The sequence below is a fragment of the Ambystoma mexicanum genome, chromosome 4q (assembly GCF_040938575.1).
Source record: "Ambystoma mexicanum isolate Mex_15411 chromosome 4q, UKY_AmexF1_1, whole genome shotgun sequence".
Lineage (NCBI taxonomy): Eukaryota > Metazoa > Chordata > Amphibia > Caudata > Ambystomatidae > Ambystoma > Ambystoma mexicanum.
In genome coordinates, this window is record NC_090928.1 from 910,774,867 (window position 1) to 910,797,700 (window position 22,834).

Consider the following 22,834-nt stretch of genomic DNA (forward strand, 5'->3'; position numbering starts at 1 on the left):
CCATCTCCTTGCATTGCATATAGGGGGGGGGTGAATTGCCACCAGGGGAAAAGTGAACATATTATCTCTTGTGAAACCATATCAGTTTATTTCTGTACTGCATTTATTCCACCTTGCATTTCCTTGAAACCATAAAGCATTTCAGCTACCTCATCCTCTATACTACTTCTAAGTAACCAAATCAGTTTACCAGTAGGACATTATCCATTGTTGATCACGGTCATATTTTAAGTGTGATATCCAATATTAATTTATTATAAAAGTGTGATATATATTGTTATTTTTCTCAAACAAACCTTTTAAATTTGCAAAACAGACCTACTTCTTGGCTCAGTGGGGTGAGGGGGATTCTAAGAGAGGGGTTTTATATAAGGGTTGTCATCCAGAGTACATGAACTGGACCTAAAAATATATCAATAAGGGTTTCCCGCAGCATCCCAGACTAGGCATTGACTTAGCTGTAGTGTTGACGTGAACCTGCTTAACATTGCCCAATCCTGTAAGAGAAAACACAAACAAAGCAGACTTTTTTAAAGTAAAGTGGGCACACAGTAAATGCAATCACGTGAGTCCAGCAGCAAATGTCAGTGTTACCAAATATGCCTTTATAAAGGAAGTTAAGCAGGCTCCTTGAAGGTGGACCTAATTCCTGTAGTTTGTGCCTTTCAATTCTCAACATAGTTGAGTCAGGCTTTCGGTGCAATCATGTGAGTCTAGGCACATTTGACACTGAGTCAAAAGTGGCAGCAAAGGGTTCCATTCATGTGGTTCTGTTTGGCTTGTGGTTCGAAGATCTTGGCAACATTAGGTGGGGTTGGGTTGGTGGCTGTAGAACAATCAGTGGACTATGCAGATGGAGAAGCAAAGAGTGGCTATCAACGGTGAGCTAGGACAGGGGGCTCTACACGGTGCTGAGGTACTGCATTAACATCGCCCTGAAACACAAAATTGCTGGTAACTGTCTGGCAGTGTCGAGTTGGGGGTGGTAGAAGACGTGATAGGTTGCAAATGCAGAGATGCCAGACCTTCGGTCATAGCATTTGGTGAACTTGGTGATGGGTGGCGGTCTAGCGCTGATGTCGAGGATGACCGTGAAGCAGCTTGGATAACGTCAAAGGGGCACATGTTGTCATTAGGGCAATTTGGGAATGTAAGGAGTGCACCCTTGGTCTTTGTTTGCTGGAAGATGCAGTACATGTTCTTAGGGTAAGGTACATTCTTTATTCTGTCATGCACAACCAGGAAGGTTTGTAGTGGGCACTTTCAGGGTTTGAGAACCCCCCATGACTAAAGTTCACTCCTAGGCTATTGCAACTTTGCTCTTCTTCTAACTGCCTACTTCAAAAGGACCACTGTCTTTGAAGGACCAGTTCTCATGGCACCTCCCATGGAGTTTTCCTATTCTATGCAGGAATGCAACAACTCTGCTTGGAGGATCAATGAGAGGGCTGCCTGGAATGGACCCAACATGGTTGTTGTGAGTACACCCAGTCCAGACAGCTTAATTCACACCAGACCCAGCATGCATGAGTCATTGCCTACCACAGTGACAAAAATAGGACATCAAATGCATTTGGTTATATAATTGGTTAATCTAAATAGCCCCCATGCTGAATCTAGACATGGCGTATATTTCGTTTTTGTTTTACATTTGCCACAAGACTTCTGAGGTACACAATTATGATGTGTTGAACCAGAGGTATATACAGGTTAAAAGCCACCTCTGTCTCTTGAAACATGGGTTGCGTCAGCTGTATTAAGAATGGCATATGCAATCTTTGTACCTGCCCTGCTGACACTGCACGGTAGTTGCCGACGATGTCTGGAGGTGGCAACTACAAGGTACATATGAGCAGTATGGTTTTAGGTATGACGCATTATGAAAGTTGGGTCTGATTAGCAGGTCCCCCTTTCAGAAACAGAACTACTAGCATCATCGTATTGCTAACAATCTAAAAAGTTCTGACTTTTTCATCATCAAATTCATTTCCAGAAAAGTCTGATGAAAATGATGTCACAATGACTGTATTGGCAAAAGTAGGTTGGTTGCACCTTTATGCAGTAGTAGTCTGTTTCTGCCATGTGTAAATTATATAGTTGAGGAAGTTAAAAGTATCACAATGACATTTTTTAAGTTCAAGAGACTGTCCATAGGAACCAAGTGAATTCTTGGCTGGCTCTAGAAGGTGCACCTTGTCTGATTTATTTAAGAGAGCAATTTCTACAGCTTGAGAAGAAGAAGACCGTTCCTCAATAGTCAACAATCTTAAGTCTAGACATCTCCTAATGAGAATACTCCTCAGTGTATTATCAAATACTCATTCTGGCTGCATAATGTTAGTTGAAAATAAATAAGCGAACCCCTTGGGATCCATTGGTATAATGATGTATCTCTAACATGATAGCATACCATTTATAGTCAATTTCCTTGCAAAGAAGATATAGGTTGAGTGCTTTAGGAAGGAAATCTTGTTTGCTGATAATGAATAGTTTGAGAATTGTAATGGATCCACCACCTGAGAATGTAATGCAATGTAATTGCCATTTTATTTATTTATTTATTGATCAGTTGTAAGGTGCTTTATACAACAGAATTGTGTTTCAAAGCACCAGAAGGCTAAATGGGAAGGGAATAGGAGAGATAATAACAGTGGTAGGAAACACAAAGCAACAATAATATATAAATACAGTTGTGATCCTACTAGGCCTTGTGGCATTCAGCCATGCAAGAGCATTGATGAGAAGTGCGGGTAGGAGGATTGAAAGGGGGGAGGAGTGGACAAGTGCTGGAGGAGGGCGCAAGAGGGAAGTGCTAAGGGGATCCAGGAGGAGCACATCAGGGTAAGTACAAGCAACTCTTAAGCGTGGAACGTGAAGCCACCCGGCAGGGGCCCACAGAGCAATGCAATGGGGGGTGCTGGTAAAGCCGGGGAGGAGGGGACTGAGAGCTTACGAGGTTCATGAAGATAATCACCCCACTGCCGCTGTGACCAATGACCTGATGGTCATTGGTCAGAGCGGCAGTGGGGTGATTATCAACGAAGGGTAGAGAAGAGCAGAGCTTTAAGCAGTTTCCGGAACTTAAGGTTGACCGGCTCAAATCTGCGAGGGGAAGGGAGGTTGTTCCAAAGGCAGGCACCAGCCACGGAGATAGATCGGCCCCCCACTCTCTGCTTAGAGAATTGTTTGACAATCAGAAAGTTGGAATTAGTGGAGCGTAGGGCTCGAGCAGGGGAGTATTTACAGAGGGAAAGTTGTAGATAGTGTGGTCCCAGTCCCCAGAAGGTCTTGTGGATGATGCAGAGGGTCTTGAATTTGATCCATGCTGCCACTGCCAGTGGACAGATTTTAGTGCTGGAGAGATACGGTTCCTGGGCTTGAGGCCAAGGATAAGTCTTGCAGGCTTATTATGGATTAGCTGGAAGGGCGAAGAGAGGAGAGAAGGATATTGAGAAAAAGGTTGTTGCAGTAGTCCAGCCTGGAGAGAACCAGAGCTTTGGAGACATTTAGCTTCTGAGGGAAGGTGAGAAAACAAAGAATGTCTCTGAGGAGGTGGAGCTGGAAGTGGGACTTTTTGGTAAGGTCCATGATGTGAGGGGTGAAGGAGAGAGCTGAGTCAAAGATGACCCTGGGGTTTTTGGACTCACAAGATGGTGGGGCTAGGGGGCCTAAAGAGGGTGGTCAAAGGGTAGGGGGAAAAGACGGCACAGGTGTCCGGATGAGGAGGAACTCCATCTTTCTGGCACTGAGACAGAGATTGTTCGCTGAACACCATGCCTGAATGGTGACCGACTCTCAGTCTTCCTGAGAGATGTGGAAGAGGGGGAAATAGAGGGAAGTTTGAATGAAAGTTGTGTGTCATCGGCATAACACTGGAAATAAGTATAGAAGTAGAAGATCAGATGAGCAAGAGGGGAGAGATAGATATTGAAGAGCTAAGGCGATAGGATAGAACCCTGGGGGACACCAGAGATAGAGAGTGTGGTGTAGGAGGAGAAAGGGCACAATTGCAACTGGGAAGGGCGGTTAGTGAGGAAAGAGGTCAGCCAGTCCAATGCCCTGTATAGCGCCTATTCCCATTGGCATAGTCTCAAAGAGCTGTAGATGTACACCCTCGGGGGACCGAAGTTCAAGGTATGGGAAAATCGTCAGAGAGGTTTAGAATGCAAGTTTGCATTTTAGCAGATACGAAGGGGGATAGGGTTGGCCACGTCAAACTGGCATGTGAATGGGTGCTAAGTAATCATCCGCAGAGCATGCAAGTGCAGGAGATTCATTATGTGTCCAGCTAGACCGAATTTTTGTCATGGGGCGTACCAGCATTCTAATGGCAGAGGTGTTGTGTGATGTGTTTTAATATGGTCTATGATAGCACATGAGTGCGGGTGGGCGGCCTTGCCTTCAGCTGATTTACATAGGCATGACGTGTGATACGTACCCGGAAGTTCTGGCTGGTTTCATAGATGTGGTGTGGAGTCTGTCCAGTGGGCTGCTGGATTTAATTATCTCTGTCACTGTACATTTCATGGTGGGTTTATTTTCTTTGCTTACCTGGAGGAGTCCGGCTTACCCACTATGGATTCAAGGGTTCGTCAGGAGGCAGGGTGGAAGAGCCAGCTCTGAGGGCCCACTGGAAGGCAAGGTGGTCCTCAATGTGTCAGGTGCTAAGGGGAATTGAGTTTCTGATAGAGGGGGCTTGGAGGGAGAAGGAGGACCCTCTAATCTTGTCGAATTTGAAAGGAGGGATCACAAAGAGCAGTGCAGTGCCTGAGCGCAGGATTATGTTGGGTTGGTAGTGGGTGAGTTTATGTTTAAAGTGTTCTGGGCCTGTTTTGTATAGCCCCCAGTGGATGATACATACGGCTTTGAAAGTGGCCCTTCACTTGAGAGGGAGCCAGTGAAGGACACGGGGGGGCAGGTGAGATGTGCTGTCTGGGGCCGAGGGCCAGAAGGAGTCTAGCTGAAGTGTTTTGGACCCATTGAAGGTTTCTAAGTTGGTAAGCACGGGCCCCCAGGTACAGGGAGATTGCATAATCTAGGTGGGAGAGGACAATGGGCCTTGTTACGAGGTAGGAGATAGCCATGGTGCTATTAGCACCATGGCTACCCCCTTTCCGCATTCTGGGTCCGGGTTCCCGAAATAGGGACTTACCGGGACATTCCAACCTTGGAGGACCCGGTAAGTCCCCATTCCGGGAACCATTCCCCATTCCCATTCGAGCCCCCATAGGGCTCAATGGGAATGGGGATGGAGCTAATAACTGTACCGCAATTTGCTCGTTATTAGCTCTGAAGTCCCTTAACGTGTCCCTTCCATAACGCTAGGTTAAACCAGGCGTTAAGGAAGGCACCCGCTAAGGGACCTCGGAATAGGGTGGTAAGGGATTACCGGCACCGGTGTCCTTACCGGTGCCAGTAATCCCTTACCACCTACCTCGTAATGAGGCCCAATGTCAATGATTGCAGTGACTGTGAGGGTAGGAGAAATAGATAAAGATGCGTCCGAGAATACAGAGGTGTAGCTGGCAGGATTTAGACACAGTGCTAATATGGTGCGAGAGGGTCCAGCATTCATGGTGCATCCAATTATTTTTACTGAGTTGGGGGCGGTGGGAGGGTGGCCTAGGGAGGGTGGCGAAAGGGTGGTGTGAGGAATTTGATCATTTGCTTGGTGGATTTGCACTGGCCTGGGCTTTTTGACATTATTAATTAAATGGATTGATGGTAGTCCTACCTCAGGGACAACACCTAAAAGCACCGTCTGTCCCTGTCATATTTAGTTGGAATATGACAACCGAGGAGTACACAATGTCATCTCCACGAAAGGGGAGTACCAACCTCCCCCCTGCTATGGCCAGCCTGATTAACTGAAAAAGGCTCCATGGATCCGACCCTGCTCTTTGTTAGGCCCTGCAGCTGGTGGGGGTGATGTTCATACCAACATGGGGTATTTCAAGCAGGCCCACAAAGGGCCTGGCTGTAGAGGATACCAAAGGAGGCAGGAAACCCAATAACATTTCATATGCAACTGTGCCAACCTGATGCCAGCTCCCGCCTCTCAGTATCAATGGCAGTGAACATTCATGTCTGGGTCTGTTGTTTACAGTAGGCCACCCCAACAGAGGGACCCCATTCATAAGGTACTAGAATGTGTTTTACAGGAGCCAGAGAGTCTGATCTCACCACAGCTTCAAGGGAGACCTGCTGATTTAACAGGGACCACACTGGGAGGTCCATTAACCAGAGAGACTCTTTGAACACAACGGAAAGAAAGATAGGTGGGACTTAGTAGCACAAGGGTGTGGGACCAGAGCTCTTTCTGTTGAGAGAAGGGTTCAGTCATTTGTGTTGAGGGCACACCTTATTCCTGTTTTCACCCCATTACCTCATTGCAAAGCACTCTGATTATGACATCATGGCTACAGAAGATTGTTGGTAGCGTCCCCAGGATTGGTCCACTAAGGTAGGCTTAGTCTACACCAATCCCTGTGGCCCACTTGGCTTTAAAAGAGGGCCAATCACCTCTTTTGGCAGATCATCTGAAGACTTCACAAGAAGTAAGAAAGAAGAACCCATCCTTGGACCCTGGCTGAAGGTGCAGTCTGTCTAACAGCTTCAACCAGTGAAGGAAGGCCAGGACATCCAAAGAGGGAAGCAAGATCCTTCCCCTTAACTTCTCCCAGGGAACAGAGGGAGGAACAGAACTCAGAGGACCATCCGGCCACTCCAGAACCGGTACCAAGCCAGCACAGAGCGTACCCTGCTAGGGTCTGCAGCAAGCTTCCTGGACAGGAAGAGTCAGACAATCCCTGAACCAACAACGTACAAAGGTAGCTGTCTGCAACACACTCCACAGCTGTGGGCTGTCCACCTTCGAGGACCACACAAGCCCATTGAAGAAGATGGGAGAAGTGCAACGATAAGCATCTACTGCCATCCGCCTTACAGGCCATTTTTGAGCCAGTCAAGATACCAGATCCAGAACCGACTGCAACGCTGACCATTGTCTAGACGCAGTCCCTTAAAGACATCAGAGATGTCTTGACCAGTGCTTCAGAACTGCTGATTAGCACTGAGACAAGGATTCCAGAAATTGAACGCCGTCTTGATCAGCTGGCAGCTTTTCATCAAGCTTTGCTCACCAAACCTTCTACCCTCCTGATACCCGCAGTAGACTCCCGCCTCAAACTCTGACACAGAACCCTGCAAGCCACCGTGAAGCCGCCTCAACCCTGTTGGGCACCAAGAACACCAACAGCAAGTACATTCTGGTTCTGTCCCCCTGGCAATTCTCAGAAGGTAACTAGAGACATTTTAAGACTCTTCCCCTGTTGCTGAAGCCAAGAAACCCTAATGTGATTAGTAACCATAGCAACCACCCTCCTATCAGTATCTAGAGTACATCATTTTCCTTCTTAGAACTGTATGTTCTCTGCATTCCTTTACAGGGTGGGTTGTATTTTGTAGTGTTGTTACATTGTCTGCTGTGTAATAATAAAGTAGATATTTGTATACAACCTTGACTGGACACTCCTGTTATCATTGGGTACAACCTTTAGACGAGATAAGCCTTCCATTATGATATGATATGGCATTTATAACGCGCCTATACACAAGTGTTTCAAGGCGCGACGAGGCAAGGGGGGGGACAGAGGGAAGACAGACAATGGGCCTCATTACACGGTAGGCGGTGGACCAAGGTGCCATTAAAATACCGGCACCGCCTTGGAGGAAAGGGGAATTACCACCCTATTCCAAGGTTGGCGGGGTGGTAATTCCCCCTTCCCCCATTGCCCTTCCCCATTCCCATTTTTGCCCCATAGGGCTCTATGGGAATGGGGAAGGCGCTAATTACGATGCCGCAAATTGCGGTACCGTAATTAGCACCCTGGTCCCTTTGTGGGTTGGTTTTTAACGCCTGCTAAAAAGCAGGCGTTAAAGTACCAACCCGCAAAGGGACCTCGTAGTAAGGCGGTAAGGGTTTACCGGTACCGGTGCCCTTACCGGTACCGGTAAACCCTTACCGCACTAAGTTTAATGAGGCCCAATGATCTTACTAGGCCCAGTGTCATTCAGATTGCGCAAGTGCATAGGAAGGGGGAAGGGGAGATGAGCGAGGGGGAAGGTGGAAGGGGCAGTGCAGTACAATGGATACAAGAATAAATAGAGAAATAGAAATATGGCCAACTGGGGCAATTGAAGGTAACTGCAGGCATAAGTGCTGGTAGGGGGGCTGTATGGATACAGAAAACAGTCACCAAGTGCGGGGCTTGCCAGGAAGGCAGTGCAGGTGTGCAGCTGGCGGGGCCTGGGCTCGAGATCAGAAGGGTGTCCAGTAACCAGTGCAATCTCAGTTTCAACCAGGAATTCAGCAGGGGAGAGGGGGAGAGAAAGCACAAGCAAAGAGGAAGGTTTTATGGTGCTTCCGGAACCGGAAATGGTTCTCCTCAAGTTTCAGGGAGGCAGGGAGGCTGTCCCAAAGGGAGGCCCCAGCCTCCAATTCTGTCAACATTACCAACATTGGGCAAGGAGGTTTATAATTTTATTTGTATGTCTACTTATTCCAATCCGTTCAGATCCATTCTGGTGTATTAGATATGTGTGGCCAATTGATGGTTTAGAAACTGATATTCACCCCTGGACCACTGGTATCCTGGAATTTGATTTGTCACAGTAGTGGCAGACAGTTGCATCTAGTTGGAGCCTTGGGCACAGATTTGTCACCCAATGATAAAAGTATGGTCCCAGTTAACATTTAGAACACTGCATGTATTTGTTAATAATCATGAATCTTGACAGAGACTGTGAAAGACATGAACAAAGATGTCCTGTGCATCATTTGTCAAGACGTCCCCACAGCCCCAGGATTAATAAACATGATTTGCTGACCAGTCTCCAAGCTTGGGTAGAAGCAAGGGCAGCTGAGGAAGATACCCCAGGGGATGGGCTAGGTCTTGTGTACCCATATGAATAAGGCCTTCAAGAAGGGGTGGTGGAAGATGGCGAGGAAGAAAACCTGAGTAGTGCTTCTCACCAACTCTCCCTCAGGGGGGCAAGTTTGGTTTTCCAACACCACAGAGTGTCACGGAGGTGAGGGTCTGGTGCGGCATCCTGCAGGTCTCAGGCATCAGCACAGCCTCTAAGTGGCTCAGTAATTGTTCTGGTGGTAAACTATTTATTGGCTAGAAAGCTCCTGTTATAGGAGACGAGACTAGCGCTGGAGGAACAAAATGAACAGAACAAGGTCACCATAGAGTTGCGTAAACTGGTACTCAAGAGAAGAAGGAGGCAAACAGATCTACCTCTAGCGAAAGCAGCAGTAGTGGCTGAAACAAAGGTTTAGTAAAGGCTTATAAAGTGGGAAAGGATATTTTTTATTGGCATGAAACTCTTCATCTTGCTTTTCAGATACAGAAGGTGAAGGAGATACTGTGGGGTGCAGCCCTGATGAGTCACTTAGAAATCCAGGGGTCTGATACAATCCTTCAGTTAACTCCTGAGGAAAGGCCCATTTATGAGAGCATGAAGACGGCCCTTCTCTGGAAGTTATGTAATACGTCAGAATAGTATCCCAAGAGCTTCAGGTAGCTCAGAAAGGAAAATGGGCAGAGATTTGAAGCATTCACACACTTGTCGTTGAAATATCTGAGCGAGTGGGTGCAGGTAACAAAGATGACACATTTAAAGGGATGCACGATTTGATTGCGTGTGAGCATGTCTTGAAGAATAGTGAGGCTCAGGCTTGGACAATAAAAGTAACAAGTATGGGAAGGACAAAGGTCCAACCCACTCCTCTTCTGAGACAGGTCCCCAAAACCATGGAGGGTAATCCCACAACTTGAGTTCAGTCATGCAATCATGACTAGTAGTTTAGCGTCCTAGCACCAAGGTGCCCTTGTGGTGGATATGCGTTTTATGAATATATGTAACATAATATAACATAACATAACATAACATTCAGAAAATCAGAGTGCAGCACCCCTAACACTGGGACACTTGCTTTCCCACAAACCAAAGGGTGTCTCATGTGTAAGGAGCTGGGCCATAGAAAAGGGGATCCTGATAACAAGGGCTTGCCCAAGCAGGCCATAGTGAATGGTGTACTCATGGAGGAGGTCATCATTAGTGTGGGCCTCCTAGAGGAGGACTTCCCACTAGGACAAGGATTGGCTGAATGTGGACTGTTTACACAGAGTGGGAACAGTACTGGATCTTCAGAAGAGGTCCCAGTTCCCAACAATACTCAACTGTTCTTAGAAAACGTGTATATCAAAGGACACAAAACTCCTGTGGTCAGAGACACCATGGCTAGCGTCAATGCTGTCATGTGGCAGTGGGAACACCCACAGCAGTATATTTCTGGTCCTGATGTAGCATCAGTTGATTTGACAGAAAGAGTAAGGGCCCCATGGTGATAGGAGAGTTCAGTTGGCAAGGTGAAACGATCCAGTGCCGTGTATTAGTGAAAGACTCCATCCCTGTCCCATGTTTGTTGGGTAATGATCTGCCTGATCTAAGATAGTCATGGCAGTCACCAGATCGAAGGCCAAAGAGGCCGCAAGATTGAAGTTTTAGGGCCTGGAGTGCTTCCTGAGGGCTAAAGTGATGGACGGGCATGGCCGATAGCCACTGGGCCAGACCCATAGACTGTTGAGCCGCCTACTCCTGTGGGAGGGGGGCCAGTAGCCACTGAGAACCCTACTTCTTTAAAGCCCAGAAAGAGTAGACAGAGGACCCAGCTAAGGCGAGACCACTGGATTGTTCAAAGTGTACTGGGAGGATGGACTCCTATACAGTGATCCCAAAGACAAGAAGGGTGAGGGCACCAGAAGGATGGTGATTCCCCAGTGCCACAGGTAGTTCCTTTCACCAGATTTCTTTAGCGGGTCACTTGGGAGTGACTAAGACATCAGTCTGGATGTTTGTGCACTTTTACTGTCCCCATTTTGGTGTAGAAGTCAAGAAATGTGTGAAGTCCTTCTGGATTTCTGCCTTCTATACATGAATCTGTTGGGTGTATGATGCTCTATTAGGAAGGAAAGGACGGCTCGCTTTCTGCTTTCTAGAGTGTGGTTGAGAGTTTTGAGTGATTTGAGCAAGGGGGTGAACCATCTTAGTGAGGGGCTTTATCTGTGGGAGGCTGATCTGGTGGGGGTGAGAGGTTTGCGGGCGTTGGATTTCCATTGTTCAAAATGGCTGATGGAGGGTAGACCTCCTTCAACTGGCAGTTTTGGAAGAGTGGAAAGCAGAGAGTTTGCCAGGTCCGACAATTCTATGACCTTGCTCCACAACGGGAAACGGGTGAAGGTTTCGGTAATGGTCAGGTTGGTAGGAGTGATAGGAGTGGCAAGCGAGAAGATTATGGCTCTGTGGTCCATCCATATGAGTGGTCAGGAGGAGTGTGCAGATAAGGGTGGTGGAAATGAAGATTGTCTCTAGGGTATGTCCTGTGGCATGTGTGGCACCTTCTACTAGTTTGGTCATGTTAAGGGCTTCCAGGTTGTCTAGGAGATATTGTGTCATGGGGTTGTGTGGGACATCGAACCATGTGTTGAAGTCTCCCAGCATGGTGAGTGGGGGATGGGTGACCAGAATGGCTGTGAGGGAGTTGCTTAGAGCTGTAGCAAAGTCTGTGTTGTAGCCAGGAGGTCTATACATCAGTAGGAAGCCATGGGTAAAGAGAGGGTTTGAGGCAAAACTTCAATAGCAGGGATTCACAGTCTTCGTTGCAGGCATGTTTCTCTGAGTGTGATATGGAGAGGTGTGATTTGTGGAAGATGGCTATCCGACATGCTCTTCTCATTCTATTGTGGTTGATGACTGTGTCACCTGGTGGGAGTGCTTTGTGTGTGATGGGTCAGTAGTCACAAGAGAACCATATTTCTGTGATGAAAAGGATTTCTGTGCTTTCTTTGGAGATACGATCAAATATGTTGTGTCGGTTCTTGGCGACAGATCTAGTGTTGATGAGGATGCAAGAGAATAAGGAGGGATGGCCCTGGCTGAATGCCTCTGCTAGGTCTGTGGCAGGGGGACAGAAAGGTTGGGTAGGAATGGTGGAGGAGAGGAGCCCCTGGTGGATGCCCCACTGTGGGATGCTGTTAGCAAAGTGCAGAGGTGGGAGGTGGGGTGCAGGGTCGGGAGGTGAGGTAGAGGAGGAGTGTATGATAGATGGAGGTGAGCAGTCTCTGTTGTTATTGAAGCGGGGACTCTGGGCATTTACTGAGTGTGGAAAAAGAGCTGCTCGTAATCAAGGATCCTAAGGGGGAGGTCAGGAGTGATGGAGGGGAGAAGATGGGGGTGTGAGAGAGGAAAGAAGAAGCTGAGTTGGTGGTGTGTACAGGGCTAGAGAAGGAGCTTGACAGTGGCTGCAGATGCCAGGAAGGGTAGTTGGTGAATGGGAGTTGGGTGGAGGGAGGGATGTGCAGACACTGGAATATGTCATCTCTATTATCATGTATGGGTTCTATTTCTTCATAACACATGGCAAACAATGTACAAATGCACTCATAAATCAATCGTTGGGAGTCAAAATAGGCAGTGCCTAAAATTCTGGACAAATCAAATGTACAATGTGGATGATATACAACTACAGCACATCCTTGGTGCTACTACCTAGCGAAACACATACCAGGACTCTTTGAACAGAAATAAATCTTGCAACATATTTCAGCAGGTGGTTCACTCCAATTTTGAGCACAAGGGATCTACGTCAAAAACTGCTACTATTTTGTTTATTTCTTATTTCTAACCAAAGAAATGCATAGCATTCCTAGACATGAACAACTCAACCTTTTAAATTTAGAAAGATTCAACTAGGGTAGTATTTTTCTGAGGCTCAAAACATGAGTTTGATACAAGTTCGACCTCAAGACTGAATAACGCAAAATTAATAGAAAATCATAAGACTTGGTGATTGTCGTTTTAATATGGAGGGGGATATCTCAGAAGCCTAGATGATTATGAAAAGAAATGCATGATTATTAATAATAAAATGTTCTAGGTCGCAATGAGAACCTCATGTGTGTTTTGAAAACTGATAATAAGGCTGAAGCAGTAGCAGCTTTGGTCGCATACAAGTTTTGTATTTGAGGGAGAATGCCAAAGCACTGTTCTGAACAATTGCGTTTTATAGCTAGAGTAGAACACCAAAGAAGTGAAAACCGAACATGCATTTTGTATTAGGAGGAGAACATCAAAGCCGTGTTAGTTCCACAAATGCGTTGTAGGTGGAATGAGAAACCAAAAGCAGTGTCAGACACAGGTGTGTTTTGTAGGTGAATAACATCAAAGCATTAGAATCCCACATCTGTTATGTAGGCTTAGGAGAATTCTAGAGCAGTGCTGATTTCACTTGAATTTTGTAGGCAGAGTATAACTCCAAAGAGGAAATAGGCACACATACATTTTGAAGACTGGTAGAATGACAAATCATTGTGATGTCTGTGTGTTTTGTAGACAGTTAAGAATGCCAAGGCATTCTGAACTCACTATGTTTTTATAGGATGTTTTTATAGATGAGCAGAATGCCAAAGTAGTGTTAGGCACATGTACATTTTGGGTCCAGCATCAATTTAATGCTAGTTACACGTTCATTTTGAAAGTGGGGAGATTGCCAAAGCAGTGAGAACCCCATATATGCTCTAAGTAGAGGAGAACATCAAAACATGCTTCAAAATATATATATGTTTGTAGGGAAAATGCAGCCCCAAAGCACTGCTAGCCAAAGGTGCAATTTGTAGGTGGTGGAGAAAATCAAAGCATTGTTAGACAAACATCTGTTTTGTAGGCAGAGGAGAAACCAAAGCAATGAGAATGACACATATATTCTATTGGCATAGATGCATACCAAAGAACTGCTAGGCCCAGGTGTGTCTTGTGGATGGAGAAGAATGCTACAGCAGTGTACCAAATATGTGTTAGGCACACATGTAATTTTTAGGCATGGTGGAATGACCAAGCAGTGTAAGTCACTTGTGTGCTTTGTAAGCAATATTCAATCAACACTACAGCTAAGTCAATGCCTAGTCTGGGATGCTGAGGAAAACCCTTATTGATGTATTTTTATGTCCAGTTCAGTACTCTGGATGACAACCCTTGTATAACCCCCCTCTCTTAGAATCCCCCTGACCCCACTGAGCCAAGAAGTAGGTTTGTTTTGCAAATTAAAAGGTTTATTTGAAAAATTAACAAGATATATATCACACTTTTATAATAAATTAATAATTGATATCACACTTATGGATATAATGTTGATCAACAATAGGTAATCTGGCACTAGCACACTTCTTTACAATCAATGAGGAGTTAGTATAGGATGGATAAGGAAGCAAAAATACTTTTATGGTTTCAAGGGAAAAGCAATGAGGAATAAAATGCAGTACAGAAATAACTTGATATGATTTTAGCAAAAGATAAGATAATCACTTTTTCTTTGGCAATTCACTCCCCCCCTTCATGCAATATAAGGAGATGGAAAGGAAGAGCACACAGTTCTCAGGAATGCAATCAAATACAATACGAAATTCCGTTCCCCCCCAGCAAGCTTAGAGGAAAACAGGTAGAAGTTTGATACACAGGCCCAAAATGCTTTGAGTGTGATGACAATGAAGTGAGAAATGTGCTAAACATGCTTTTAATTCCCTCTAGAGGTTCAGGGTGGATGATATTTAGTTTATATGAGTTCAGGCTCACTTTAGCAATGCTCTATGAATGATTGTCAGGTTGCACACGGATTTCAGCAAGCAAAGCAAGGACAAATATTTTTACACGTGGCTGAAATTGAACAAAATGTCAAATCGCGGCAAATTTAGTCGTGTGTGTCGAGCGCAATTATGGAAGCACTATAAGGAGGAGGAAGTTGGTTCTAGACTCTAGCTTAGAATCTTAGCTTTGAGATGACAGTTAAAACTCGCTCCTAGCACAAACGGTTCCGGAGATACAGCCAATTCAATAAAGGTAGTTTTTCGGATTTGAAATTTTAAAACTCAGAATGACAGATGACTGTTCTCACTTTTAAAGATGACAGAATGACACGATTCCAGGGGGCAGTTCTATTTGGCTAAAGCAGTTTGAATTAGATTATTTTAACTAGGAGATTGGTTCTGCACAGTTCTGCTAGGTACTCACAATATAAATTTGAAATAGGCCTTGTCACGGATCTGGTCAACACGTCCAGTGGCGGTTCTCTCTGCTCGGCGGGTCAATCAGGCACCGGTTCTGCTCACAGCGATCCGGATCTCTGTTTCTGCTCACAGCGGTCTGGGTCTGGTCTGCGGTTCCGGCAAAAGTTCTTGGCAAAGAATTCAAACAGCTCGCCCGGCTGTTGAATAGTTTGGTTAGGTCTGCTGGATTCTGAAGGCCTGCTGAGAATACTTTTGCTTGCAGTGAGCCTTCTAGGTTCAAAGTTTTGTAGTCTATGGGTCCCTGGTTCTGGTCTCTGTCTGGATGGGATGTCGGCCGTCAAAATGCTCTGCAGAAATGGAAAATGAATGTCTCTACCTGTCCCAGCAGTCTCTTTTTATGTGTTTTGGAAGTGGGTGTGTGTGTGGCATAACTGAGCCTGCCCCTCTCTTCTTGTCATTGGCCCAGTTCTCCTCTCTCCGTTGATTGGGGAGATGGGTTGGGTGTCATCTTTATGGCTTACAGAAAGACACTCCCCTTGTCAATGTGCACACAAATCTATTTCTGATCCAAATACATATTTCCCAGATACACAATTTGTTGAAATTACATATACACATTATGTATTCCTTATGGTCCATGCTTGTCCACCTCTGATCTTCCTGGGGGCTTGCATTAAAAAATGACAACATTTTGCGCTTTTTGGTCGGTTTACCAATATCGGACATTTACCAAAAATTACACAAATGTGCGCAAGGAGTATGGACATTAATTGATGAAGTGTCAGATTTTTAACATGCAGACATTTGGAGTAAGACCCTATTTTCCGCTAGCAACCCCCGAGAATACACCACAGGGTCCTAACACCTCTTAAAATGTGCACGGAAAAATCCCAAGAATAATGATATTATTTATACAATTTTGACCAGTCCGCACTATGAGTTATCTATCTTTTTAAAATTATGCCCTGGTCAAAAAGGGGTGTGGCTTCCACATCACATGGTGGAATAACTGGTTTATCCACTTCCCCCAAGCTCAGCTTGCTAGCAGAGGCACTGCCCCTCCCAGTTTCCCCCAAGAGGAAGCCATTTTACGACCCACCCAATATAACATTTGCCTGAGCCCAGGACAGGGCTTTGTTCAACCTCCTGCAGTCTGCAGGTACCCCTCCCTTAATTCAATCCGAGAGGTGTCATCTCCTTTTGGCAGGGGCAGCAGGATGCAGCTAGGCCTGGGAAGAGTGGCTGAGCAGGTTTCTCCTGTCGGGGGTAGTTGTCAGGCAGAATTCAGCTAAATGTCACTTTAGTTCCCAGTTTAAATCAAACTTACAATTTTTACATATACATTAAATAATCACTTCCTTCAAGTCATTTCAGAATATAGTTTTACATTGTATCCACTTCTTAGCAAGTCTTTCCTTGGCCTGGTTTGGGTTCCTCTGTTCAGTTTTACACAAAAGTCTGGTGGTTTTAAAACGCCGGCTTTCTGATAGTGGTGAGTACCGGTATTGCATCCATTTTTGGGATCTGTCTTGAATTACTGCATTTTAATGGAGTGGTCTTTTGCTTGATAGTATAGGACCCTTGCTTAACATTGTTTTGATGGCATCCTTACAGTAGAGTGGTGATGTGGAACCCCCCACAAGAACGTTGTATCTTTGGAGTGGTCTTGTGCCAACTGCGCAGTTCTCCTGGATTCTGGCATGAATGTGGGCGGCGATAGCTCATCCCCACATCCACCCAGTCTATTGATTTATTTTGTTCTGGGATAGAATAATGGGCGGCGACAGCTCATCCCCACATCTACCCAGTCTATTGATTTAACATGGGTCAAAACCCTTGACAGTTTTGTGCACAGAATATAATGGCAATGCAGTGTATCACACACATGCACCTTGTAGGCAGGGGAGAATGACAAACCTGTCAGAGAACACCATCTGTTTTGGTAGGCAGAGGAGAATGCCCAAGCAGTGTTAGGCACATATGTGTTTTGTAGACAGAGGAAAACTTCAAAACATTGTTGTTGCATTTTGTGGTGAGAAAATATCAAAGCAGTGTTTGAATGCTGTAAAAAAGAAATTATGGAAGCTCGACTGGTGCAAAAACCAGGACCAAAGATCAGTCCACAGATGTATGGTTGAAAATGCCTCAGAAGCTAGGGCAGTTAACATCCTTCCCAAATATCTCCAAAATTGTCCATGTATTAAAAGGAGAAACATCTACTTGAAATTTCGTATGAACTTGTTTAAAACCAAAACAATCATGAACATAAGCAAAGTCAAAGACCCTGCCGAAGATTGCAGATTCTGCAAAACAGAAAAAGAAATGTTAAAACATCTAGTGCTATACTGTAAAAAATTAAGAAATCTAAGAATGGCACACTTGGGAACGGAAATTCTAAAGAGGCCGCATTTAGAAGGAGAAGATTGGTGGAACATAATTTCATAAGGAATAGACTTTAAACTACTTTTCGCATTAACTTTTTTTTGGGAGAAATTGGAGAGTACCATGGCGGACTTTGCTTGAGCTAGTGTACCTTGGCTCAGAAATACCACTGTCCAGTACCCTGATAGGAGTTCATGAAACACAATGATATAACACGTTACTACATCCAACTATGAATCCTTGTTTATGTATAGAAATGTTTGTTTTTTATATTTTAAGTGCTCTTGCTGATCATGTAAAATATTTTAACAGTTTGTAATGAACTATAAAAAATAAAAAATATTTTTTATTTTAAAAAAAGCAGTGTTTGGCACATGTGTGTTTTGTTCCTCCGGAAGGAAGAAAAAGCAGTGAGACCTACATGTGTTTTGTAGTTGGAGGAGAACATAAAAGCAATATCAGGCACACATGACTTTTGTAGGCAAAAGTGAATTCCAAAGCAATCCGAGAACCATCTGTGTTTTGAAGGCAGAGGAGAATGCCATAACAGGGTTAGGCACACATGTATTTTGTGGGTACAGGAAGGTGCTAAATCATTGTTGTGCTAAAATTCATTTTGGGAGGGAAGAATTCCAAATTAGTGTTAGGCATGTATGTTTTATAGGCAGAGAAGAACACTAAAATAGTGGTAGGCACACATGCAGCGTTTTTTATGTGGAAAAGAATTACAAATCAGTGAAAATTCCACATGAATTTATCAGGTTGACGAGAATGCCAAAGACATGTTATGTACACAAATATATTTATTAGGTGAAGGAGAGAGCCAAATATGTATTATACACACATGAGATATATTGGCATCGGAGACAACCAAAGCAGTGATAACCCTGCTTGAATTTTTAGGAAGAGCAGGAACATGCCAAAGTGGTGTAATGCACATTTTTTGTAGACAGGGACAACATCAAATAAGTGGTCGGACCTGGCGGGCGTACCGGCACATGCGAGCAGAGCCTTTCGGATGCATCGGCACCATTCTGAATGGTGCCGGTGCGTCTGGCCTCCCCATTCCCATTGAGTCCAATGGGGCTCAATGGGAACGGGGAGTACAAGTTTCCAGCCCCTGGCAATGGGGAAATACAGGGTCTGCCAGAGTTGTAACAGCCTTGTATTTCCCCATTGCCAGGGGCTGAAACAATTTGCAAGTTTGGCAGCAGCCTGCCGGTTGTACCGGCAAGGCTACGGCCAAACTTGTAATGAGGCCCTAAGTCTTAACATTAAAAGAAATACGCCTCTGTTCAGAAGATCTTAATTTAATTATTGCATTTCCTTCAGGTGCCATGCTGAAGGTGGTGGCTAAATATTTTAGGGAATTCAGGTTCTCAATATGACTCATGGCATAATCATATTCTAACAACTTAGCTCTCGTTATCAATGTTACTTATTTCTTGCTCCTTTCCTAAGCATCATACATTCTACACCCCAGCTCTTACACATTGCAGCACATTTTTTAAACCATGGATACATTTCATGTGCGAGCTACTCCATTTCCCCCATAGCATTTATAATGTTTGGATTTTCTAGGCTCTTAGTGGATACTTTCTAGAAGAATTCTAAACATGTCTGTTCCACAAGTAGTCTAACACTTGGTACTCCCCATTCCATCCGTAGTGCATCCGCTGAAGTGCTAGGCCGAAGACCTAATATCTTCCTCAATACACTGTTTTTTATACGATTTAAAGCAGCACAGTTTAAATGCCCCCATATTTCACAACTATACAGTACTGTAGAGTATAAATTGGACTCCATGACCTGAATGCACATCTCTAATCGGCAGTCACCAAATTTATAATGGAACCTAGCGAAGCCACCCAATCCCGCCCACAGCTTATTTTTCACCATACCAAGGTGGGGGGCCCCAGTAACAAATTCTGGAGAACATAGTCCCCAAATAATAGCCAACCACCTCCATATTCACATTATTAACTGACCATACATATTCAGAGCTATTTTCTACAATAGAGCCCTATTTTTGATTCAGAGAGATTTAGGTTCAAGCTATGTAACTCAACAGAGGAGAATGCCAAAGCAGTCTTTGGATCAGGTGGGCTTAATATGCAGAGGAGAATGCCAAAGCATTTTTTGAACACAGGGTCATTTTGTGGGGAGACTTCCAAATCAATGTTAGTCAAATGTACTTTGTCGGTAGAGGGGAAGAGCAGAACAGTAAAAACACCATGGGCATCATTATGAGTTTGGAGGTAGCCATGCCCTTAATAGGGCATGGCTACCTCCAAACTCAGGTCTGGGTTCCTTGAATGAGGAATTACCGGGCCATTCCAACCTTGGAGAACCCAGTAATTCCTCATTCAATGTACCCATCCTCATTCCCATTTGAGCCCCCATAGGGCTCAATGGGAATGGGGAGGGAGCTAACAACGGGCCCATGAATAACGGGCCCGTTGTTAGCTCCCTGATCCTCTCACGGGACCCGCAAAGGACGTCTGGTCTGACAAGACATCCAGAGCGGGTCCCGCAAGGGGACCTCGTAATAGGGTGGAATGGGTTTAACGGCTCCGGCACCTTTACTGGCGCCGTTAAACCCATTCCGCCAGGGTCGTAATGAGGCCCCATGTGTGTTTTGTAGGTGGAGGAGAACACCAAAGCATTTTTAGTCACACATTGATTTTGTAAGCAGAGAAGAGTAGCAAATCAATGTTAGGTACTTGTGTGTTTTATAGGTAGGAGGGAATGATAAGGCAGTGTAAGGCACAGGTGTGTTTTGTACGCAGACAAGACTACCAAATCTGTCAGAGACATAGGGGAATGCAAGCACAGAGTTCGGAACAAATGTGTATTGTGGGGTTAGGAGAATGACAAAGCATTGTTGTGCCCAGTTGCATTTTGTGGGGAAGCATGTCAAAGTATTGTTAGGCATGTGTGTTTAGTAGGCAGAGAAGAATGCTAAAATAGTGCTATTTAAATATTTGTTTTGTAGATGGAGGGCAACAAAAAAGCATTGAGAATCCCACATGCAGGAGAATGCCGGAGAAGTGTTAGGCACACATACATTTTATAATTGAAGGAGAAAGCCACTTTTGTACTTGCCACATTTGCAATTTCTAGGCATACAAGAAGGCCAAAGCAATGTTAGGAACTGTTGCACTTTTTAGGGAGAGGAGTGCACAAGAGTGGTGCTTTTTCCACACTGGGGAGCATGCCAAATTAGTTATAAACCCTCATGCATTTGGTAGGTGGAGTTGAACACCAAGCAGGGTGATGTACATGTGGGTGCACCAAAGCACTGGTAGGCATACCTGTTTCGTGGCCTGAGGAGAATGCCAAAGCAGTGTTAGGCATGCATGTATTTTGTAGGTGAATGATGTGCACATTTGTTTTCTTTGCTGAGAAGAGGACCAGACCAGTAAGATCCTCACATCCGGTTTCTAGGCTGAGCGCACTCCAAAACATTGTTTCCCTCATATGCGTTTTGTAGTATTAGGCCAATGTATGTTTTGTAATGGGGGGAATCCCAAAACAGTTTTTGGCGCATGCTTGCTTTTAAAGTGAATAAAACGCCCATGCAATGTTCGACACATATGCATTTGTAGGTGGGGAAATGCCAAGCATTCTTAGACTTTACTAGGTGGAGGAGATCAACAAAGCATTGTTAGGCACATCTTCTTAATATCATCTTTACACACACCAGCAAAGTGGTGTTGCTGATGCGCCATTGCATTTCTAACTTGACAAGAAATCAGTGAGGACTTCTGTTCTCGTTGATTTAACTGTGTAAATCATGAACTGCTCCGTAGCTAGTGTGGAGATTTTTATTGCTGCTTGGGCTCTAATGTCGGACCACAGGGGATGCCTTAATTACACACGAGAGAGAAAGCTTACTTTAAATGTTATTAAGTCACAACTACAGGGCAGGAATCAAAGATGCATCTATTAGTTGAGGCATTTATTACCATAATTGAGGATTCGGGCACTCAAGGTAGACTACATCCAGCCAAAACGTGCTATGGATAAAGTCCCCTGGTGCAGTTGCTGTTAATTAAATGCACGGGGCCTGATTCAAAGAACGTTTTCCTATGGCATTGCTCCATTATAAAACACTTCCATGAATCAGGCCTATAATATTTTAGACTGTTAAGAACAGTACACCAAGAATATTTGGTCACATGTTCACTCTTTAGTTCACCAGAATAATTCAATATCATATACTATATTATTGACACATTCTATGTTAAACTAAACCAGGTAGGAGTGTGTTTTAATATTTTGCCAACATTTCCCAAAGTAACCTGTAGCAAAGATGTAGGTTATGATGCAAAATCAAAAAATCAAAAATCAAAAACAGTAGCATTGATTGATTGATATTTTATTTCTGACGGGCTCGTACACAAGTATTTCAGAGCGCGACAAGGCAAGGGAGGAGAACAGGGGAGAACAAAACAGCGATCTTACTAGGCCCAGTGACATTGAGAACGCGCAAGTGCATGGGAGAGGGGGGAGGGGAAAAGTGCATGGAAGGGGGAGAGGTGGAAAGTGCGAAGCAGAGGAGAAACAGATAAATACCAATAAATAAATAATAAAGGCAACAAACAGTGGTAATGCAGCCAGCAATTTGCAAGTCCTAGGTTTAAGGCAGCAGACAGGGTAGGTCTGGTAAGTGCAGGAAGAAAAAGGGGGGGCTGTATGGGTGCAGATACAGACCCCAGTGCAAGGGGTGGCCCGGAGGCAGTGCGGGCGGTGGCAGGATGAGCAGGTACCTGGGCCCAAAGGACAGAGGGTGGCCAGGTGCATGGTGCCAAGAGCGAACAGATCAGCAGGGGAGAGGGGGAGCGAAGGCATAAGAAAAGAGGAAGGTCTTGAAGTGCTTCCGGAACCAGAGATGGTTCTCCTCACGTTTTAGAGTGGCAGGGAGGATGTTCAAGAGGGAGGCCCCAGCCGAAGACAGAGATCTACCCCCAGCTCGTTTCTTAGAAAAACGACTGACCCTGAGGGAGTTGGAGGTAGAGGAGCGAAGAGCTCGAGAGGGGAGGTATTTGCAGAGGGATAGCTGAAGGTATTTTGGACCCAGGCCCCAGAAAGCCTTGTGGACAATGCAGAGGGTTTTTCATTTAATCCTTGCATCCACTGGGAGCCAGTGGAGAGATTTCTGAGCTGGAGAGATATGATCCCAGGGCTTGAGGCCAAGGACAAGTCTCGCAGTCCTTTTCTGGATTAGTTGCAGAGGGTGGAGAGTAGAGGCAGGTAGATTTAGAAAGAGGCTGTTAAAATAGTCCAAGCTAGAGAGAACCAGAGCTTGGGATACCATGAGCTTC